General features: G+C 50.6%; 1 protein-coding gene across 1 annotated transcript in view; it reads right to left on the reverse strand.

The window, feature by feature from the left end:
- fbln2 (fibulin 2) overlaps positions 1–26,132 on the reverse strand; it is a 121,111-nt gene that overhangs the window by 67,107 nt on the left and 27,872 nt on the right. The window lies entirely within an intron of this gene.

Here is a 26,132-nt window from a genome sequence, read left to right on the forward strand (position 1 = left end):
GACCAGACATACAGCTGACAACAGAAACACCTGGACCAGACATACAGCTGCCAACAGAAACACCTGGACCAGACATACAGCTGCCTCAACAGAAACACCTGGACCAGACATACAGCTGCCAACAGAAACACCTGGACCAGACATACAGCTGCCAACAGAAACACCTGGACCAGACATACAGCTGCCTCAACAGAAACACCTGGACCAGACACACAGCTGCATCAGCAGAAACACCTGGACCAGACATACAGCTGCCAACAGAAACACCTGGACCAAACATACAGCTGCCAACAGAAACACCTGGACCAGACATACAGCTGCCAACAGAAACACCTGGACCAGACATACAGCTGATAACAGAAAAAACCTGGACCAGACATACAGCTGCCTCAACAGAAACACCTGGACCAGACATACAGCTGCCAACAGAAACACCTGGACCAGACACACAGCTGACAACAGAAAAAACCTGGACCAGACATACAGCTGCCAACAGAAACACCTGGACCAGACATACAGCTGCCAACAGAAACACCTGGACCAGACATACAGCTGCCAACAGAAACACCTGGACCAGACATACAGCTGCCTCAACAGAAACACCTGGACCAGACATACAGCTGCCAACAGAAACACCTGGACCAGACATACAGCTGCCAACAGAAACACCTGGACCAGACACACAGCTGCATCAGCAGAAACACCTGGACCAGACATACAGCTGCCAACAGAAACACCTGGACCAGACATACAGCTACCAACAGAAACACCTGGACCAGACATACAGCTGCCAACAGAAACACCTGGACCAGACATACAGCTGACAACAGAAAAAACCTGGACCAGACATACAGCTGCCTCAACAGAAACACCTGGACCAGACATACAGCTGCCAACAGAAACACCTGGACCAGACATACAGCTGCCAAAAGAAACACCTGGACCAGACACACAGCTGCCAACAGAAACACCTGGACCAGACACACAGCTGCCAACAGAAACACCTGGACCAGACATACAGCTGCCTACAGAAACACCTGGACCAGCCATAGAGCTGCCTACAGAAAAACGTGGACCAGACATACAACTGCCAACAGAAACACCTGGACCAGACATACAGCTGCCAACAGAAACACCTGGACCTGACACACAGCTGCATCAGCAGAAACACCTGGACCAGACATACAGCTGCCAACAGAAACACCTGGACCAGACATACAGCTGCCAACAGAAACACCTGGACCAGACATACAGCTGCCAACAGAAACACCTGGACCAGACACACAGCTGACAACAGAAAAAACCTGGACCAGACATACAGCTGCCAACAGAAACACCTGGACCAGACACACAGCTGCCAACAGAAACACATGGACCAGACATACAGCTGCCAACAGAAACACCTGGACCAGACACACAGCTGCATCAACAGATACACCTGGACCAGACATACAGCTGCCTCAACAGAAAAACCTGGACCAGACAAACAGCTGCCTCAACAGAAACACCTGGATCAGACATGCAGCTGCCTCAACAGAAACACCTGGACCAGACATACAGCTGCCTCAACAGAAACACCTGGACCTGACATACAGCTCCTCAACAGAAACACCTGGACCAGACATACAGCTGCCTCAACAGAAACACCTGGACCAGACAAACAGCTGCCTCAACAGAAACACCTGGACCTGACATACAGCTGCCTCAACAGAAACACCTGGACCAGACATACAGCTGCCAACAGAAACACCTGGACCAGACACAGAGCTGCATCAACAGAAACACCTGGACCAGACATACAGCTGCCAACAGAAACACCTGGACCAGACATACAGCTGCCAACAGAAACACCTGGACCAGACATACAGCTGCCAACAGAAACACCTGGACCAGTCAAACAGCTGCCAACAGAAACACCTGGACCAGACACACAGCTGCCAACAGAAACACCTGGACCAGACATACAGCTGCCTACAGAAACACCTGGACCAGACATACAGCTGCCTACAGAAACACCTGGACCAGACATACAGCTGCCAACAGAAACACCTGGACCAGACATACAGCTGCCAACAGAAACACCTGGACCAGACATACAGCTGCCAACAGAAACACCTGGACCAGACACACAGCTGCATCAGCAGAAACACCTGGACCAGACACACAGCTGCCTACAGAAACACCTGGACCAGACATACAGCTGCCAACAGAAACACCTGGACCAGACATACAGCCGCCAACAGAAACACCTGGACCAGACATACAGCCGCCAACAGAAACACCTGGACCAGACATACAGCTGCCAACAGAAACACCTGGACCAGACATACAGCTGCCAACAGAAACACCTGGACCAGACACACAGCTGCCAACAGAAACACCTGGACCAGACACACAGCTGCCAACAGAAACACCTGGACCAGACATACAGCTGCCAACAGAAACCCCTGGACCAGACATACAGCTGCCTACAGAAACACCTGGACCAGACATACAGCTGACAACAGAAAAAACCAGACCAGACATACAGCTGCCTCAACAGAAACACCTGGACCAGACATACAGCTGCCAACAGAAACACCTGGACCAGACACACAGCTGACAACAGAAAAAACCTGGACCAGACATACAGCTGCCAACAGAAACACCTGGACCAAACATACAGCTGCCAACAGAAACACCTGGACCAGACATACAGCTGCCAACAGAAACACCTGGACCAGACATACAGCTGATAACAGAAAAAACCTGGACCAGACATACAGCTGCCTCAACAGAAACACCTGGACCAGACATACAGCTGCCAACAGAAACACCTGGACCAGACACACAGCTGACAACAGAAAAAACCTGGACCAGACATACAGCTGCCAACAGAAACACCTGGACCAGACATACAGCTGCCAACAGAAACACCTGGACCAGACATACAGCTGCCAACAGAAACACCTGGACCAGACATACAGCTGCCTCAACAGAAACACCTGGACCAGACATACAGCTGCCAACAGAAACACCTGGACCAGACATACAGCTGCCAACAGAAACACCTGGACCAGACACACAGCTGCATCAGCAGAAACACCTGGACCAGACATACAGCTGCCAACAGAAACACCTGGACCAGACATACAGCTACCAACAGAAACACCTGGACCAGACATACAGCTGCCAACAGAAACACCTGGACCAGACATACAGCTGACAACAGAAAAAACCTGGACCAGACATACAGCTGCCTCAACAGAAACACCTGGACCAGACATACAGCTGCCAACAGAAACACCTGGACCAGACATACAGCTGCCAACAGAAACACCTGGACCAGACACACAGCTGCCAACAGAAACACCTGGACCAGACATACAGCTGCCTACAGAAACACCTGGACCAGCCATAGAGCTGCCTACAGAAAAACGTGGACCAGACATACAACTGCCAACAGAAACACCTGGACCAGACATACAGCTGCCAACAGAAACACCTGGACCTGACACACAGCTGCATCAGCAGAAACACCTGGACCAGACATACAGCTGCCAACAGAAACACCTGGACCAGACATACAGCTGCCAACAGAAACACCTGGACCAGACATACAGCTGCCAACAGAAACACCTGGACCAGACACACAGCTGACAACAGAAAAAACCTGGACCAGACATACAGCTGCCAACAGAAACACCTGGACCAGACACACAGCTGCCAACAGAAACACATGGACCAGACATACAGCTGCCAACAGAAACACCTGGACCAGACACACAGCTGCATCAACAGAAACACCTGGACCAGACATACAGCTGCCTCAACAGAAAAACCTGGACCAGACAAACAGCTGCCTCAACAGAAACACCTGGATCAGACATGCAGCTGCCTCAACAGAAACACCTGGACCAGACATACAGCTGCCTCAACAGAAACACCTGGACCTGACATACAGCTCCTCAACAGAAACACCTGGACCAGACATACAGCTGCCTCAACAGAAACACCTGGACCAGACAAACAGCTGCCTCAACAGAAACACCTGGACCTGACATACAGCTGCCTCAACAGAAACACCTGGACCAGACATACAGCTGCCAACAGAAACACCTGGACCAGACACAGAGCTGCATCAACAGAAACACCTGGACCAGACATACAGCTGCCAACAGAAACACCTGGACCAGACATACAGCTGCCAACAGAAACACCTGGACCAGACATACAGCTGCCAACAGAAACACCTGGACCAGACAAACAGCTGCCAACAGAAACACCTGGACCAGACACACAGCTGCCAACAGAAACACCTGGACCAGACATACAGCTGCCTACAGAAACACCTGGACCAGACATACAGCTGCCTACAGAAACACCTGGACCAGACATACAGCTGCCAACAGAAACACCTGGACCAGACATACAGCTGCCAACAGAAACACCTGGACCAGACATACAGCTGCCAACAGAAACACCTGGACCAGACACACAGCTGCATCAGCAGAAACACCTGGACCAGACACACAGCTGCCTACAGAAACACCTGGACCAGACATACAGCTGCCAACAGAAACACCTGGACCAGACATACAGCCGCCAACAGAAACACCTGGACCAGACATACAGCCGCCAACAGAAACACCTGGACCAGACATACAGCTGCCAACAGAAACACCTGGACCAGACATACAGCTGCCAACAGAAACACCTGGACCAGACACACAGCTGCCAACAGAAACACCTGGACCAGACACACAGCTGCCAACAGAAACACCTGGACCAGACATACAGCTGCCAACAGAAACCCCTGGACCAGACATACAGCTGCCTACAGAAACACCTGGACCAGACATACAGCTGACAACAGAAAAAACCAGACCAGACATACAGCTGCCTCAACAGAAACACCTGGACCAGACATACAGCTGCCAACAGAAACACCTGGACCAGACACACAGCTGACAACAGAAAAAACCTGGACCAGACATACAGCTGCCAACAGAAACACCTGGACCAGACACACAGCTGCCTACAGAAACACCTGGACCAGACATACAGCTGCCAACAGAAACACCTGGACCAGACATACAGCCGCCAACAGAAACACCTGGACCAGACATACAGCTGCCAACAGAAACACCTGGACCAGACATACAGCTGCCAACAGAAACACCTGGACCAGACATACAGCTGCCAACAGAAACACCTGGACCAGACACACAGCTGCCAACAGAAACACATGGACCAGACACACAGCTGCCAACAGAAACACCTGGACCAGACATACAGCTGCCTACAGAAACACCTGGACCAGACATACAGCTGCCTACAGAAACACCTGGACCAGACATACAGCTGCCAACAGAAACACCTGGACCAGACATACAGCTGCCAACAGAAACACCTGGACCAGACATACAGCTGCCAACAGAAACACCTGGACCAGACACACAGCTGCATCAGCAGAAACACCTGGACCAGACACACAGCTGCCTACAGAAACACCTGGACCAGACATACAGCTGCCAACAGAAACACCTGGACCAGACATACAGCTGCCAACAGAAACACCTGGACCAGACATACAGCTGCCAACAGAAACACCTGGACCAGACATACAGCTGACAATAGAAAAAACCTGGACCAGACATTCAGCTGCCTCAACAGAAACACCTGGACCAGACATACAGCTGCCAACAGAAACACCTGGACCAGACACACAGCTGACAACAGAAAAAACCTGGAACAGACATACAGCTGCCTCAACAGAAACACCTGGACCAGACACACAGCTGCCAACAGAAACACATGGACCAGACATACAGCTGCCAACAGAAAAACCTGGACCAGACACACAGCTGCATCAACAGAAACACCTGGACCAGACATACAGCTGCCTCAACAGAAATACCTGGACCAGACATACAGCTGCCTCAACAGAAACACCTGGATCAGACATACAGCTGCCTCAACAGAAACACCTGGACCAGACATACAGCTGCCTCAACAGAAACACCTGGACCAGACATAGAGCTGCCAACAGAAACACCTGGACCAGACATACAGCTGCCTACAGAAACACCTGGACCTGACATACAGCTCCTCAACAGAAACACCTGGACCAGACATACAGCTGCCAACAGAAACACCTGGACCAGACATACAGCTGCCAACAGAAACACCTGGACCAGACATACAGCTGCCAACAGAAACACCTGGACCAGACATACAGCTGCCAACAGTAACACCTGGACCAGACATACAGCTGCTGACAGAAACACCTGGACCAGACATACAGCTGACATCAGAAAAAACCTGGACCAGACATACAGCTGCCTCAACAGAAAAACCTGGACCAGACATACAGCTGCCAACAGAAACACCTGGACCAGACACACAGCTGACAACAGAAAAAACCTGGACCAGACATACAGCTGCCAACAAAAACACCTGGACCAGACATACAGCTGCCTCAACAGAAAAACCTGGACCAGACATACAGCTGCCTCAACAGAAACACCTGGATCAGACATACAGCTGCCTCAACAGAAACACCTGGACCAGACATACAGCTGCCTCAACAGAAATATCTGGACCAGACATAGAGCTGCCAACAGAAACACCTGGACCAGACATACAGCTGCCTACAGAAACACCTGGACCTGACATACAGCTCCTCAACAGAAACACCTGGACCAGACATACAGCTGCCTCAACAGAAACACCTGGACCAGACATACAGCTGCCTCAACAGAAACACCTGGACCTGACATACAGCTGCCTCAACAGAAACACCTGAACCAGACATACAGCTGCCAACAGAAACACCTGGACCAGACATACAGCTGCCAACAGAAACACCTGGACCAGACATACAGCTGCCAACAGAAACACCTGGACCAGACATACAGCTGACAATAGAAAAAACCTGGACCAGACATTCAGCTGCCTCAACAGAAACACCTGGACCAGACATACAGCTGCCAACAGAAACACCTGGACCAGACATACAGCTGCCAACAGAAACACCTGGACCAGACATACAGCTGCCAACAGAAACACCTGGACCAGACACACAGCTGCCAACAGAAACACATGGACCAGACACACAGCTGCCAACAGAAACACCTGGACCAGACATACAGCTGCCTACAGAAACACCTGGACCAGACATACAGCTGCCTACAGAAACACCTGGACCAGACATACAGCTGCCAACAGAAACACCTGGACCAGACATACAGCTGCCAACAGAAACACCTGGACCAGACATACAGCTGTCAACAGAAACACCTGGACCAGACACACAGCTGCATCAGCAGAAACACCTGGACCAGACACACAGCTGCCAACAGAAACACCTGGACCAGACATACAGCTGCCAACAGAAACACCTGGACCAGACATACAGCTGCCAACAGAAACACCTGGACCAGACATACAGCTGCCAACAGAAACACCTGGACCAGACATACAGCTGACAATAGAAAAAACCTGGACCAGACATTCAGCTGCCTCAACAGAAACACCTGGACCAGACATACAGCTGCCAACAGAAACACCTGGACCAGACACACAGCTGACAACAGAAAAAACCTGGAACAGACATACAGCTGCCTCAACAGAAACACCTGGACCAGACACACAGCTGCCAACAGAAACACATGGACCAGACATACAGCTGCCAACAGAAAAACCTGGACCAGACACACAGCTGCATCAACAGAAACACCTGGACCAGACATACAGCTGCCTCAACAGAAATACCTGGACCAGACATACAGCTGCCTCAACAGAAACACCTGGATCAGACATACAGCTGCCTCAACAGAAACACCTGGACCAGACATACAGCTGCCTCAACAGAAACACCTGGACCAGACATAGAGCTGCCAACAGAAACACCTGGACCAGACATACAGCTGCCTACAGAAACACCTGGACCTGACATACAGCTCCTCAACAGAAACACCTGGACCAGACATACAGCTGCCAACAGAAACACCTGGACCAGACATACAGCTGCCAACAGAAACACCTGGACCAGACATACAGCTGCCAACAGAAACACCTGGACCAGACATACAGCTGCCAACAGTAACACCTGGACCAGACATACAGCTGCTGACAGAAACACCTGGACCAGACATACAGCTGACATCAGAAAAAACCTGGACCAGACATACAGCTGCCTCAACAGAAAAACCTGGACCAGACATACAGCTGCCAACAGAAACACCTGGACCAGACACACAGCTGACAACAGAAAAAACCTGGACCAGACATACAGCTGCCAACAAAAACACCTGGACCAGACATACAGCTGCCTCAACAGAAAAACCTGGACCAGACATACAGCTGCCTCAACAGAAACACCTGGATCAGACATACAGCTGCCTCAACAGAAACACCTGGACCAGACATACAGCTGCCTCAACAGAAATATCTGGACCAGACATAGAGCTGCCAACAGAAACACCTGGACCAGACATACAGCTGCCTACAGAAACACCTGGACCTGACATACAGCTCCTCAACAGAAACACCTGGACCAGACATACAGCTGCCTCAACAGAAACACCTGGACCAGACATACAGCTGCCTCAACAGAAACACCTGGACCTGACATACAGCTGCCTCAACAGAAACACCTGAACCAGACATACAGCTGCCAACAGAAACACCTGGACCAGACATACAGCTGCCAACAGAAACACCTGGACCAGACATACAGCTGCCAACAGAAACACCTGGACCAGACATACAGCTGACAATAGAAAAAACCTGGACCAGACATTCAGCTGCCTCAACAGAAACACCTGGACCAGACATACAGCTGCCAACAGAAACACCTGGACCAGACACACAGCTGACAACAGAAAAAACCTGGACCAGACATACAGCTGCCTCAACAGAAACACCTGGACCAGACACACAGCTGCCAACAGAAACACCTGGACCAGACACACAGCTGCCAACAGAAACACCTGGATCAGACATACAGCTGCCTCAACAGAAACACCTGGACCAGACATACAGCTGCCTCAACAGAAACACCTGGACCAGACATAGAGCTGCCAACAGAAACACCTGGACCAGACATACAGCTGCCTACAGAAACACCTGGACCTGACATACAGCTCCTCAACAGAAACACCTGGACCAGACATACAGCTGCCAACAGAAACACCTGGACCAGACATACAGCTGCCAACAGAAACACCTGGACCAGACATACAGCTGCCAACAGAAACACCTGGACCAGACATACAGCTGCCAACAGTAACACCTGGACCAGACATACAGCTGCTGACAGAAACACCTGGACCAGACATACAGCTGACATCAGAAAATACCTGGACCAGACATACAGCTGCCTCAACAGAAAAACCTGGACCAGACATACAGCTGCCAACAGAAACACCTGGACCAGACACACAGCTGACAACAGAAAAAACCTGGACCAGACATACAGCTGCCAACAAAAACACCTGGACCAGACATACAGCTGCCTCAACAGAAAAACCTGGACCAGACATACAGCTGCCTCAACAGAAACACCTGGATCAGACATACAGCTGCCTCAACAGAAACACCTGGACCAGACATACAGCTGCCTCAACAGAAACATCTGGACCAGACATAGAGCTGCCAACAGAAACACCTCGACCAGACATACAGCTGCCTACAGAAACACCTGGACCAGACATACAGCTGCCAACAGAAACACCTGGACCAGACATACAGCTGCCAACAGAAACACCTGGACCAGACATACAGCTGACAATAGAAAAAACCTGGACCAGACATTCAGCTGCCTCAACAGAAACACCTGGACCAGACATACAGCTGCCAACAGAAACACCTGGACCAGACACACAGCTGACAACAGAAAAAACCTGGACCAGACATACAGCTGCCTCAACAGAAACACCTGGACCAGACACACAGCTGCCAACAGAAACACATGGACCAGACATACAGCTGCCAACAGAAAAACCTGGACCAGACACACAGCTGCATCAACAGAAACACCTGGACCAGACATACAGCTGCCTCAACAGAAAAACCTGGACCAGACATACAGCTGCCTCAACAGAAACACCTGGATCAGACATACAGCTGCCTCAACAGAAACACCTGGACCAGACATACAGCTGCCTCAACAGAAACACCTGGACCAGACATAGAGCTGCCAACAGAAACACCTCGACCAGACATACAGCTGCCTACAGAAACACCTGGACCTGACATACAGCTCCTCAACAGAAACACCTGGACCAGACATACAGCTGCCAACAGAAACACCTGGACCAGACATACAGCTGCCAACAGAAACACCTGGACCAGACATACAGCTGCCAACAGAAACACCTGGACCAGACATACAGCTGCCAACAGTAACACCTGGACCAGACATACAGCTGCTGACAGAAACACCTGGACCAGACATACAGATGACATCAGAAAAAACCTGGACCAGACATACAGCTGCCTCAACAGAAAAACCTGGACCAGACATACAGCTGCCAACAGAAACACCTGGACCAGACACACAGCTGACAACAGAAAAAACCTGGACCAGACATACAGCTGCCAACAAAAACACCTGGACCAGACATACAGCTGCCTCAACAGAAAAACCTGGACCAGACATACAGCTGCCTCAACAGAAACACCTAGATCAGACATACAGCTGCCTCAACAGAAACACCTGGACCAGACATACAGCTGCCTCAACAGAAACATCTGGACCAGACATAGAGCTGCCAACAGAAACACCTGGACCAGACATACAGCTGCCTACAGAAACACCTGGATCTGACATACAGCTCCTCAACAGAAACACCTGGACCAGACATACAGCTGCCTCAACAGAAACACCTGGACCAGACATACAGCTGCCTCAACAGAAACACCTGGACCTGACATACAGCTGCCTCAACAGAAACACCTGAACCAGACACACAGCTGCCAACAGAAACACATGGACCAGACATACAGCTGCCAACAGAAAAACCTGGACCAGACACACAGCTGCATCAACAGAAACACCTGGACCAGACATACAGCTGCCTCAACAGAAAAACCTGGACCAGACATACAGCTGCCTCAACAGAAACACCTGGATCAGACATACAGCTGCCTCAACAGAAACACCTGGACCAGACATACAGCTGCCTCAACAGAAACACCTGGACCAGACATACAGCTGCCTCAACAGAAACACCTGGACCAGACATAGAGCTGCCAACAGAAACACCTCGACCAGACATACAGCTGCCTACAGAAACACCTGGACCTGACATTCAGCTCCTCAACAGAAACACCTGGACCAGACATACAGCTGCCAACAGAAACACCTGGACCAGACATACAGCTGCCAACAGAAACACCTGGACCAGACATACAGCTGCCAACAGAAACACCTGGACCAGACATACAGCTGCCAACAGTAACACCTGGACCAGACATACAGCTGCTGACAGAAACACCTGGACCAGACATACAGCTGACAACAGAAAAAACCTGGACTAGACATACAGCTGCCTCAACAGAAAAACCTGGACCAGACATACAGCTGCCTCAACAGAAAAACCTGGACCAGACATACAGCTGACAACAGAAAAAACCTGGACCAGACATACAGCTGCCAACAGAAACACCTGGACCAAACATACAGCTGCCTCAACAGAAAAACCTGGACCAGACATACAGCTGCCTCAACAGAAACACCTGGACCAGACACACAGCTGCCTCAACAGAAACACCTGGACCAAACATACAGCTGCCTCAACAGAAACACCTGGACCAAACATACAGCTGCCTCAACAGAAAAACCTGGACCAGACATACTGCTGCCTCAACAGAAACACCTGGATCAGACATACAGCTGCCTCAACAGAAACATCTGGACCAGACATAGAGCTGCCAACAGAAACACCTGGACCAGACATACAGCTGCCAACAGAAACACCTGGACCTGACATACAGCTCCTCAACAGAAACACCTGGACCAGACATACAGCTGCCTCAACAGAAACACCTGGACCAGACATACAGCTGCCTCAACAGAAACACCTGGACCTGACATACAGCTGCCTCAACAGAAACACCTGAACCAGACATACAGCTGCCAACAGAAACACCTGGACCAGACACACAGCTGCATCAACAGAAACACCTGGACCAGACATACACCTGCCAACAGAAACACCTGGACCAGACATACACCTGCCAACAGAAACACCTGGACCAGACATACAGCTGCCAACAGAAACACCTGGACCAGACACACAGCTGCCAACAGAAACACCTGGACCAGACACACAGCTGCCAACAGAAACACCTGGACCAGACACAAAGCTGCCAACAGAAACACCTGGACCAGACAGACAGCTGCCTACAGAAACACCTGGACCAGACATACAGCTGCCTACAGAAACACCTGGACCAGACATACAGCTGCCAACAGAAACACCTGGACCAGACATACAGCTGCCAACAGAAACACCTGGACCAGACATACAGCTGCCAACAGAAACACCTGGATCAGACGCACAGCTGCATCAGCAGAAACACCTGGACCAGACACACAGCTGCCAACAGAAACACCTGGACCAGACATACAGCTGCCAACAGAAACACCTGGACCAGACATACAGCTGCCAACAGAAACACCTGGACCAGACATACACCTGCCAACAGAAACACCTGGACCAGACATACACCTGCCAACAGAAACACCTGGACCAGACATACAGCTGCCAACAGAAACACCTGGACCAGACACACAGCTGCCAACAGAAACACCTGGACCAGACACACAGCTGCCAACAGAAACACCTGGACCAGACACACAGCTGCCAACAGAAACACCTGGACCAGACATACAGCTGCCTACAGAAACACCTGGACCAGACATACAGCTGCCAACAGAAACACCTGGACCAGACATACAGCTGACAACAGAAAAAACCTGGACCAGACATTCAGCTGCCTCAACAGAAACACCTGGACCAGACATACAGCTGCCAACAGAAACACCTGGACCAGACACACAGCTGACAACAGAAAAAACCTGGACCAGACACACAGCTGCCTACAGAAACACCTGGACCAGACATACAGCTGCCAACAGAAACACCTGGACCAGACATACAGCCGCCAACAGAAACACCTGGACCAGACATACAGCTGCCAACAGAAACACCTGGACCAGACATACAGCTGCCAACAGAAACACCTGGACCAGACATACAGCTGCCAACAGAAACACCTGGACCAGACACACAGCTGCCAACAGAAACACCTGGACCAGACACACAGCTGCCAACAGAAACACCTGGACCAGACATACAGCTGCCTACAGAAACACCTGGACCAGACATACAGCTGCCTACAGAAACACCTGGACCAGACATACAGCTGCCAACAGAAACACCTGGACCAGACATACAGCTGCCAACAGAAACACCTGGACCAGACATACAGCTGCCAACAGAAACACCTGGACCAGACACACAGCTGCCAACAGAAACACCTGGACCAGACATACAGCTGCCTCAACAGAAACACCTGGACCAGACATACAGCTGATAACAGAAACACCTGGACCAGACATTCAGCTGCCTCAACAGAAACACCTGGACCAGACATACAGCTGCCAACAGAAACACCTGGACCAGACACACAGCTGACAACAGAAAAAACCTGGACCAGACATACAGCTGCCTCAACAGAAACACCTGGACCAGACACACAGCTGCCAACAGAAACACATGGACCAGACATACAGCTGCCAACAGAAAAACCTGGACCAGACACACAGCTGCATCAACAGAAACACCTGGACCAGACATACAGCTGCCTCAACAGAAAAACCTGGACCAGACATACAGCTGCCTCAACAGAAACACCTGGATCAGACATACAGCTGCCTCAACAGAAACACCTGGACCAGACATACAGCTGCCTCAACAGAAACACCTGGACCAGACATAGAGCTGCCAACAGAAACACCTCGACCAGACATACAGCTGCCTACAGAAACACCTGGACCTGACATACAGCTCCTCAACAGAAACACCTGGACCAGACATACAGCTGCCAACAGAAACACCTGGACCAGACATACAGCTGCCAACAGAAACACCTGGACCAGACATACAGCTGCCAACAGAAACACCTGGACCAGACATACAGCTGCCGACAGTAACACCTGGACCAGACATACAGCTGCTGACAGAAACACCTGGACCAGACATACAGCTGACAACAGAAAAAACCTGGACCAGACATACAGCTGCCTCAACAGAAAAACCTGGACCAGACATACAGCTGCCTCAACAGAAAAACCTGGACCAGACATACAGCTGACAACAGAAAAAACCTGGACCAGACATACAGCTGCCAACAGAAACACCTGGACCAAACATACAGCTGCCTCAACAGAAAAACCTGGACCAGACATACTGCTGCCTCAACAGAAACACCTGGATCAGACATACAGCTGCCTCAACAGAAACATCTGGACCAGACATAGAGCTGCCAACAGAAACACCTGGACCAGACATACAGCTGCCAACAGAAACACCTGGACCTGACATACAGCTCCTCAACAGAAACACCTGGACCAGACATACAGCTGCCTCAACAGAAACACCTGGACCAGACATACAGCTGCCTCAACAGAAACACCTGGACCTGACATACAGCTGCCTCAACAGAAACACCTGAACCAGACATACAGCTGCCAACAGAAACACCTGGACCAGACACACAGCTGCATCAACAGAAACACCTGGACCAGACATACACCTGCCAACAGAAACACCTGGACCAGACATACACCTGCCAACAGAAACACCTGGACCAGACATACAGCTGCCAACAGAAACACCTGGACCAGACACACAGCTGCCAACAGAAACACCTGGACCAGACACACAGCTGCCAACAGAAACACCTGGACCAGACACACAGCTGCCAACAGAAACACCTGGACCAGACATACAGCTGCCTACAGAAACACCTGGACCAGACATACAGCTGCCTACAGAAACACCTGGACCAGACATACAGCTGCCAACAGAAACACCTGGACCAGACATACAGCTGCCAACAGAAACACCTGGACCAGACATACAGCTGCCAACAGAAACACCTGGATCAGACGCACAGCTGCATCAGCAGAAACACCTGGACCAGACACACAGCTGCCAACAGAAACACCTGGACCAGACATACAGCTGCCAACAGAAACACCTGGACCAGACATACAGCTGCCAACAGAAACACCTGGACCAGACATACAGCTGCCAACAGAAACACCTGGACCAGACATACAGCTGACAACAGAAAAAACCTGGACCAGACATTCAGCTGCCTCAACAGAAACACCTGGACCAGACATACAGCTGCCAACAGAAACACCTGGACCAGACACACAGCTGACAACAGAAAAAACCTGGACCAGACATACAGCTGCCAACAGAAACACCTGGACCAGACACACAGCTGCCAACAGAAACACATGGACCAGACATACAGCTGCCAACAGAAAAACCTGGACCAGACACACAGCTGCATCAACAGAAACACCTGGACCAGACATACAGCTGCCTCAACAGAAAAACCTGGACCAGACATACAGCTGCCTCAACAGAAACACCTGGATCAGACATACAGCTGCCTCAACAGAAACACCTGGACCAGACATACAGCTGCCAACAGAAACACCTGGACCAGACATACAGCTGCCAACAGAAACACTTGGACCAGACATACAGCTGCCAACAGAAACACCTGGACCAGACATACAGCTGCCAACAGAAACACCTGGACCAGACATACAGCTGACAACAGAAAAAACCTGGACCAGACATTCAGCTGCCTCAACAGAAACACCTGGACCAGACATACAGCTGCCAACAGAAACACCTGGACCAGACACACAGCTGCCAACAGAAACACAAGGACCAGACATACAGCTGCCAACAGAAAAACCTGGACCATACACACAGCTGCATCAACAGAAACACCTGGACCAGACATACAGCTGCCTCAACAGAAAAACCTGGACCAGACATACAGCTGCCTCAACAGAAACACCTGGATCAGACATACAGCTTCCTCAACAGAAACACCTGGACCAGACATACAGCTGCCTCAACAGAAACACCTGGACCAGACATAGAGCTGCCAACAGAAACACCTCGACCAGACATACAGCTGCCTACAGAAACACCTGGACCTGACATACAGCTCCTCAACAGAAACACCTGGACCAGACATACAGCTGCCAACAGAAACACCTAGACCAGACATACAGCTGCCAACAGAAACACCTGGACCAGACATACAGCTGCCAACAGAAACACCTGGATCAGACATACAGCTGCCTCAACAGAAACACCTGGACCAGACATACGCTGCCAACAGAAACACCTGGACCAGACACACAGCTGCATCAACAGAAACACCTGGACCAGACATACATCTGCCTACAGAAACACCTGGACCAGACATACAGCTGCCAACAGAAACACCTGGACCAGACATACAGCTGCCTACAGAAACACCTGGACCAGACATACAGCTGCCTATAGAAACATGTGGACCAGACATACAACTGCCAACAGAAACACCTGGACCAGACATACAGCTGCCAACAGAAACACCTGGACCAGACATACAGCTGCCAACAGAAACACCTGGACCAGACACACAGCTGCATCAGCAGAAACACCAGGACCAGACATACAGCTGCCAACAGAAACACCTGGACCAGACATACAGCTGCCAACAGAAACACCTGGACCAGACATACAGCTGCCAACAGAAACACCTGGACCAGAGATACAGCTGACAACAGAAAAAACCTGGACCAGACATTCAGCTGCCTCAACAGAAACACCTGGACCAGACATACAGCTGCCAACAGAAACACCTGGACCAGACACACAGCTGACAACAGAAAAAACCTGGACCAGACATACAGCTGCCAACAGAAACACCTGGACCAGACACACAGCTGCCAACAGAAACACATGGACCAGACATACAGCTGCCAACAGAAACACCTGGACCAGACACACAGCTGCATCAACAGAAACACCTGGACCAGACATACAGCTGCCTCAACAGAAAAACCTGGACCAGACATACAGCTGCCTCAACAGAAACACCTGGATCAGAGATACAGCTGCCTCAACAGAAACACCTGGACCAGACATACAGCTGCCTCAACAGAAACACCTGGACATGACATACAGCTCCTCAACAGAAACACCTGGACCAGACATACAGCTGCCAACAGAAACACCTGGACCAGACATACAGCTGCCAACAGAAACACCTGGACCAGACATACAGCTGCCAACAGAAACACCTGGACCAGACATACAGCTGCCAACAGAAACACCTGGACCAGACATACAGCTGCCAACAGAAACACCTGGACCAGACATACAGCTGCCAACAGAAACACCTGGACCAGACATACAGCTGCCAACAGAAACACCTGGACCAGACATACAGCTGCCTACAGAAACACCTGGACCAGACATACAGCTGCCTATAGAAACATGTGGACCAGACATACAACTGCCAACAGAAACACCTGGACCAGACATACAGCTGCCAACAGAAACACCTGGACCAGACATACAGCTGCCAACAGAAACACCTGGACCAGACACACAGCTGCATCAGCAGAAACACCAGGACCAGACATACAGCTGCCAACAGAAACACCTGGACCAGACATACAGCTGCCAACAGAAACACCTGGACCAGACATACAGCTGCCAACAGAAACACCTGGACCAGACATACAGCTGACAACAGAAAAAACCTGGACCAGACATTCAGCTGCCTCAACAGAAACACCTGGACCAGACATACAGCTGCCAACAGAAACACCTGGACCAGACACACAGCTGACAACAGAAAAAACCTGGACCAGACATACAGCTGCCAACAGAAACACCTGGACCAGACACACAGCTGCCAACAGAAACACATGGACCAGACATACAGCTGCCAACAGAAACACCTGGACCAGACACACAGCTGCATCAACAGAAACACCTGGACCAGACATACAGCTGCCTCAACAGAAAAACCTGGACCAGACATACAGCTGCCTCAACAGAAACACCTGGATCAGAGATACAGCTGCCTCAACAGAAACACCTGGACCAGACATACAGCTGCCTCAACAGAAACACCTGGACCTGACATACAGCTCCTCAACAGAAACACCTGGACCAGACATACAGCTGCCAACAGAAACACCTGGACCAGACATACAGCTGCCAACAGAAACACCTGGACCAGACATACAGCTGCCAACAGAAACACCTGGACCAGACATACAGCTGCCAACAGAAACACCTGGACCAGACATACAGCTGCCAACAGAAACACCTGGACCAGACATACAGCTGCCAACAGAAACACCTGGACCAGACATACAGCTGCCAACAGAAACACCTGGACCAGACATACAGCTGCCAACAGAAACACCTGGACCAGACATACAGCTGACAACAGAAAAAACCTGGACCAGACATTCAGCTGCCTCAACAGAAACACCTGGACCAGACATACAGCTGCCTACAGAAACACCTGGACCAGACATACAGCTGCCTACAGAAACACCTGGACCAGACATACAGCTGCCAACAGAAACACCTGGACCAGACATACAGCTGCCAACAGAAACACCTGGACCAGACATACAGCTGCCTCAACAGAAAAACCTGGACCAGACATACAGCTGCCAACAGAAACACCTGGACCAGACACACAGCTGCATCAGCAGAAACACCTGGACCAGACACACAGCTGCCTACAGAAACACCTGGACCAGACATACAGCTGCCAACAGAAACACCTGGACCAGACATACAGCTGCCAACAGAAACACCTGGACCAGACATACAGCTGCCAACAGAAACACCTGGACCAGACATACAGCTGCCAACAGAAACACCTGGACCAGACATACAGCTGCCAACAGAAACACATGGACCAGACATACAGCTGCCAACAGAAACACCTGGACCAGACATACAGCTGCCAACAGAAACACCTGGACCAGACATACAGCTGTCTCAACAGAAACACCTGGACCAGACATACAGCTGCCAACAGAAAAAGCTGGACCAGACATACAGCTACCTCAACAGAAACACCTGGATCAGACATACAGCTGCCTCAACAGAAACACCTGGACCAGACATACAGCTGCCTCAACAGAAACACCTGGACCAGACATAGAGCTGCCAACAGAAACACCTGGACCAGACATACAGCTCCTCAACAGAAACACCTGGACTAGACATACAGCTGCCAACAGAAACACCTGGACCAGACATACAGCTGCCAACAGAAACACCTGGACCAGACATACAGCTGCCAACAGAAACACCTGGACCAGACATACAGCTGCCAACAGAAACACCTGGACCAGACATACATCTGACAACAGAAAAAACCTGGACCAGACATTCAGCTGCCTCAACAGAAACACCTGGACCAGACATACAGCTGCCAACAGAAACACCTGGACCAGACACACAGCTGACAACAGAAAAAACCTGGACCAGACATACAGCTGCCAACAGAAACACCTGGACCAGACATACAGCTGCCTCAACAGAAAAACCTGGACCAGACATACAGCTGCATCAGCAGAAACACCAGGACCAGACATACAGCTGCCAACAGAAACACCTGGACCAGACATACAGCTGCCAACAGAAACACCTGGACCAGACATACAGCTGCCAACAGAAACACCTGGACCAGACATACAGCTGCCAACAGAAACACCTGGACCAGACATACAGCTGCCAACAGAAACACCTGGACCAGACATACAGCTGCCAACAGAAACACATGGACCAGACATACAGCTGCCAACAGAAACACCTGGACCAGACATACAGCTGCCAACAGAAACACCTGGACCAGACATACAGCTGTCTCAACAGAAACACCTGGACCAGACATACAGCTGCCAACAGAAAAAGCTGGACCAGACATACAGCTACCTCAACAGAAACACCTGGATCAGACATACAGCTGCCTCAACAGAAACACCTGGACCAGACATACAGCTGCCTCAACAGAAACACCTGGACCAGACATAGAGCTGCCAACAGAAACACCTGGACCAGACATACAGCTCCTCAACAGAAACACCTGGACTAGACATACAGCTGCCAACAGAAACACCTGGACCAGACATACAGCTGCCAACAGAAACACCTGGACCAGACATACAGCTGCCAACAGAAACACCTGGACCAGACATACAGCTGCCAACAGAAACACCTGGACCAGACATACATCTGACAACAGAAAAAACCTGGACCAGACATTCAGCTGCCTCAACAGAAACACCTGGACCAGACATACAGCTGCCAACAGAAACACCTGGACCAGACACACAGCTGACAACAGAAAAAACCTGGACCAGACATACAGCTGCCAACAGAAACACCTGGACCAGACATACAGCTGCCTCAACAGAAAAACCTGGACCAGACATACAGCTGCATCAGCAGAAACACCAGGACCAGACATACAGCTGCCAACAGAAACACCTGGACCAGACATACAGCTGCCAACAGAAACACCTGGACCAGACATACAGCTGCCAACAGAAACACCTGGACCAGACATACAGCTGACAACAGAAAAAACCTGGACCAGACATTCAGCTGCCTCAACAGAAACACCTGGACCAGACATACAGCTGCCAACAGAAACACCTGGACCAGACACACAGCTGACAACAGAAAAAACCTGGACCAGACATACAGCTGCCAACAGAAACACCTGGACCAGACACACAGCTGCCAACAGAAACACATGGACCAGACATACAGCTGCCAACAGAAACACCTGGACCAGACACACAGCTGCATCAACAGAAACACCTGGACCAGACATACAGCTGCCTCAACAGAAAAACCTGGACCAGACATACAGCTGCCTCAACAGAAACACCTGGATCAGAGATACAGCTGCCTCAACAGAAACACCTGGACCAGACATACAGCTGCCTCAACAGAAACACCTGGACCTGACATACAGCTCCTCAACAGAAACACCTGGACCAGACATACAGCTGCCAACAGAAACACCTGGACCAGACATACAGCTGCCAACAGAAACACCTGGACCAGACATACAGCTGCCAACAGAAACACCTGGACCAGACATACAGCTGCCAACAGAAACACCTGGACCAGACATACAGCTGCCAACAGAAACACCTGGACCAGACATACAGCTGCCAACAGAAACACCTGGACCAGACATACAGCTGACAACAGAAAAAACCTGGACCAGACATTCAGCTGCCTCAACAGAAACACCTGGACCAGACATAGAGCTGCCAACAGAAACACCTGGACCAGACATACAGCTGCCTACAGAAACACCTGGACCAGACATACAGCTGCCTACAGAAACACCTGGACCAGACATACAGCTGCCAACAGAAACACCTGGACCAGACATACAGCTGCCAACAGAAACACCTGGACCAGACATACAGCTGCCTCAACAGAAAAACCTGGACCAGACATACAGCTGCCAACAGAAACACCTGGACCAGACACACAGCTGCATCAGCAGAAACACCTGGACCAGACACACAGCTGCCTACAGAAACACCTGGACCAGACATACAGCTGCCAACAGAAACACCTGGACCAGACATACAGCTGCCAACAGAAACACCTGGACCAGACATACAGCTGCCAACAGAAACACCTGGACCAGACATACAGCTGCCAACAGAAACACCTGGACCAGACATACAGCTGCCAACAGAAACACATGGACCAGACATACAGCTGCCAACAGAAACACCTGGACCAGACATACAGCTGCCAACAGAAACACCTGGACCAGACATACAGCTGTCTCAACAGAAACACCTGGACCAGACATACAGCTGCCAACAGAAAAAGCTGGACCAGACATACAGCTACCTCAACAGAAACACCTGGATCAGACATACAGCTGCCTCAACAGAAACACCTGGACCAGACATACAGCTGCCTCAACAGAAACACCTGGACCAGACATAGAGCTGCCAACAGAAACACCTGGACCAGACATACAGCTCCTCAACAGAAACACCTGGACTAGACATACAGCTGCCAACAGAAACACCTGGACCAGACATACAGCTGCCAACAGAAACACCTGGACCAGACATACAGCTGCCAACAGAAACACCTGGACCAGACATACAGCTGCCAACAGAAACACCTGGACCAGACATACATCTGACAACAGAAAAAACCTGGACCAGACATTCAGCTGCCTCAACAGAAACACCTGGACCAGACATACAGCTGCCAACAGAAACACCTGGACCAGACACACAGCTGACAACAGAAAAAACCTGGACCAGACATACAGCTGCCAACAGAAACACCTGGACCAGACATACAGCTGCCAACAGAAACACCTGGACCAGACATACAGCTGCCAACAGAAACACCTGGACCAGACATACAGCTGCCAACAGAAACACCTGGACCAGACATACAGCTGCCAACAGAAACACCTGGACCAGACATACAGCTGCCAACAGAAACACCTGGATCAGACATACAGCTGCCAACAGAAACACATGGACCAGACATACAGCTGCCAACAGAAACACCTGGACCAGACATACAGCTGCCAACAGAAACACCTGGACTAGACATACAGCTGTCTCAACAGAAACACCTGGACCAGACATACAGCTGCCAACAGAAACACCTGGACCAGACACAGAGCTGCATCAACAGAAACACCTGGACCAGACACACAGCTGCATCAACAGAAACACCTGGACCAGACATACAGCTGCCTCAACAGAAAAACCTGGACCAGACATACAGCTACCTCAACAGAAACACCTGGATCAGACATACAGCTGCCTCAACAGAAACACCTGGACCAGACATACAGCTGCCTCAACAGAAACACCTGGACCAGACATAGAGCTGCCAACAGAAACACCTCGACCAGACATACAGCTGCCTACAGAAACACCTGGACCTGACATACAGCTCCTCAACAGAAACACCTGGACTAGACATACAGCTGCCAACAGAAACACCTGGACCAGACATACAGCTGCCAACAGAAACACCTGGACCAGACATACAGCTGCCAACAGAAACACCTGGACCAGACATACAGCTGCCAACAGAAACACCTGGACCAGACATACAGCTGCCAACAGAAACACCTGGACCAGACATACATCTGACAACAGAAAAAACCTGGACCAGACATTCAGCTGCCTCAACAGAAACACCTGGACCAGACATACAGCTGCCAACAGAAACACCTGGACCAGACACACAGCTGACAACAGAAAAAACCTGGACCAGACATACAGCTGCCAACAGAAACACCTGGACCAGACACACAGCTGCCAAAAGAAACACATGGACCAGACATACAGCTGCCAACAGAAACACCTGGACCAGACACACAGCTGCATCAACAGAAACACCTGGACCAGACATACAGCTGCCTCAACAGAAAAACCTGGACCTGACATACAGCTGCCTCAACAGAAACACATGGACCAGACACACAGCTGCCAACAGAAACACCTGGACCAGACATACAGCTGCCAACAGAAACACCTGGATCAGACATACAGCTGCCTCAACAGAAACACCTGGACCAGACATACAGCTGCCAACAGAAACACCTGGACCAGACATACAGCTGCCAACAGAAACACCTGGACCAGACATAGAGCTGCCTCAACAGAAACACCTGGACCAGACATACAGCTGCCAACAGAAACACCTGGACCAGACACACAGCTGCATCAACAGAAACACCTGGACCAGACATACATCTGCCTACAGAAACACCTGGACCAGACATACAGCTGCCTACAGAAACACCTGGACCAGACATACAGCTGCCAACAGAAACACCTGGAACAGACATACAGCTGACAACAGAAAAAACCTGGACCAGACATACAGCTGCCTCAACAGAAACACCTGGACCAGACATACAGCTGCCAACAGAAACACCTGGACCAGACATACAGCTGCCAACAGAAACACCTGGACCAGACATAGAGCTGCCTCAACAGAAACACCTGGACCAGACATACAGCTGCCAACAGAAACACCTGGACCAGACACACAGCTGCATCAACAGAAACACCTGGACCAGACATACATCTGCCTACAGAAACACCTGGACCAGACATACAGCTGCCAACAGAAACACCTGGAACAGACATACAGCTGCCAACAGAAACACCTGGACCAGACATACAGCTGCCAACAGAAACACCTGGACCAGACATACAGCTGCCAACAGAAACACCTGGACCAGACATACAGCTGCCAACAGAAACACCTGGACCAGACATACAGCTGCCAACAGAAACACCTGGACCAGACATACAGCTGCCTACAGAAACACCTGGACCAGACATACAGCTGCCAACAGAAACACCTGGACCAGACATACAGCTGCCAACAGAAACACCTGGACCAGACATACAGCTGCCAACAGAAACACCTGGACCAGAGACACAGCTGCATCAGCAGAAACACCTGGACCAGACACACAGCTGCCTACAGAAACACCTGGACCAGACATACAGCTGCCAACAGAAACACCTGGATCAGACATACAGCTGCCAACAGAAACACCTGGACCAGACATACAGCTGCCAACAGAAACACCTGGACCAGACATACAGCTGACAACAGAAAAAACCTGGACCAGACATACAGCTGCCTCAACAGAAACACCTGGACCAGACATACAGCTGCCAACAGAAACACCTGGACCAGACACACAGCTGACAACAGAAAAAACCTGGACCAGACATACAGCTGCCAACAGAAACACCTGGACAAGACACACAGCTGCCAACAGAAACACATGGACCAGACATACAGCTGCCAACAGAAACACCTGGACCAGACATACAGCTGCCAACAGAAACACCTGGACCAGAAATACAGCTGCCTACAGAAACACCTGGACCAGACATACAGCTGCCTCAACAGAAACACCTGGACCAGACATACAGCTGCCAACAGAAACACCTGGACCAGATACAGCTGCATCAACAGAAACACCTGGACCAGACATACATCTGCATATAGAAACACCTGGACCAGACATACAGCTGCCAACAGAAACACCTGGACCAGACATACAGCTGCCAACAGAAACACCTTGACCAGACATACAGCTGCCAACAGAAACACCTGGACCAGACATACAGCTGCCAACAGAAACACCTGGACCAGACATACAGCTGCCAACAGAAACACCTGGACCAGACACACAGCTGCCAACAGAAACACCTGGACCAGACACACAGCTGCCAACAGAAACACCTGGACCAGACACACAGCTGCCAACAGAAACACCTGGACCAGACACACAGCTGCCAACAGAAACACCTGGACCAGACATACAGCTGCCTACAGAAACACCTGGACCAGACATACAGATGCCTACAGAAACACTTGGACCAGACATACAGCTGCCAACAGAAACACCTGGACCAGACATACAGCTGCCAACAGAAACACCTGGACCAGACACACAGCTGCCAACAGAAACACATGGACCAGACATACAGCTCCCAACAGAAACACCTGGACCAGACATACAGCTGCCAACAGAAACACCTGGACCCGACATACAGCTGCCAACAGAAACACCTGGACCAGACATACAGCTGCCTCAACAGAAACACCTGGACCAGACATACAGCTGCCAACAGAAACAGTTGGACCAGATACAGCTGCATCAACAGAAACACCTGGACCAGACATACATCTGCCTACAGAAACACCTGGACCAGACATACAGCTGCCAACAGAAACACCTGGACCAGACATACAGCTGCCAACAGAAACACCTTGACCAGACATACAGCTGCCAACAGAAACACCTGGACCAGACATACAGCTGCCAACAGAAACACCTGGACCAGACACACAGCTGCATTAGCAGAAATACCTGGACCAGACACACAGCTGCCTACAGAAACACCTGGACCAGACATACAGCTGCCAACAGAAACACCTGGATCAGACATACAGCTGCCAACAGAA

Source organism: Salmo salar, chromosome 22 (assembly GCF_965601325.2).
Source record: "Salmo salar chromosome 22, fSalSal1, whole genome shotgun sequence".
Taxonomy (NCBI): domain Eukaryota; kingdom Metazoa; phylum Chordata; class Actinopteri; order Salmoniformes; family Salmonidae; genus Salmo; species Salmo salar.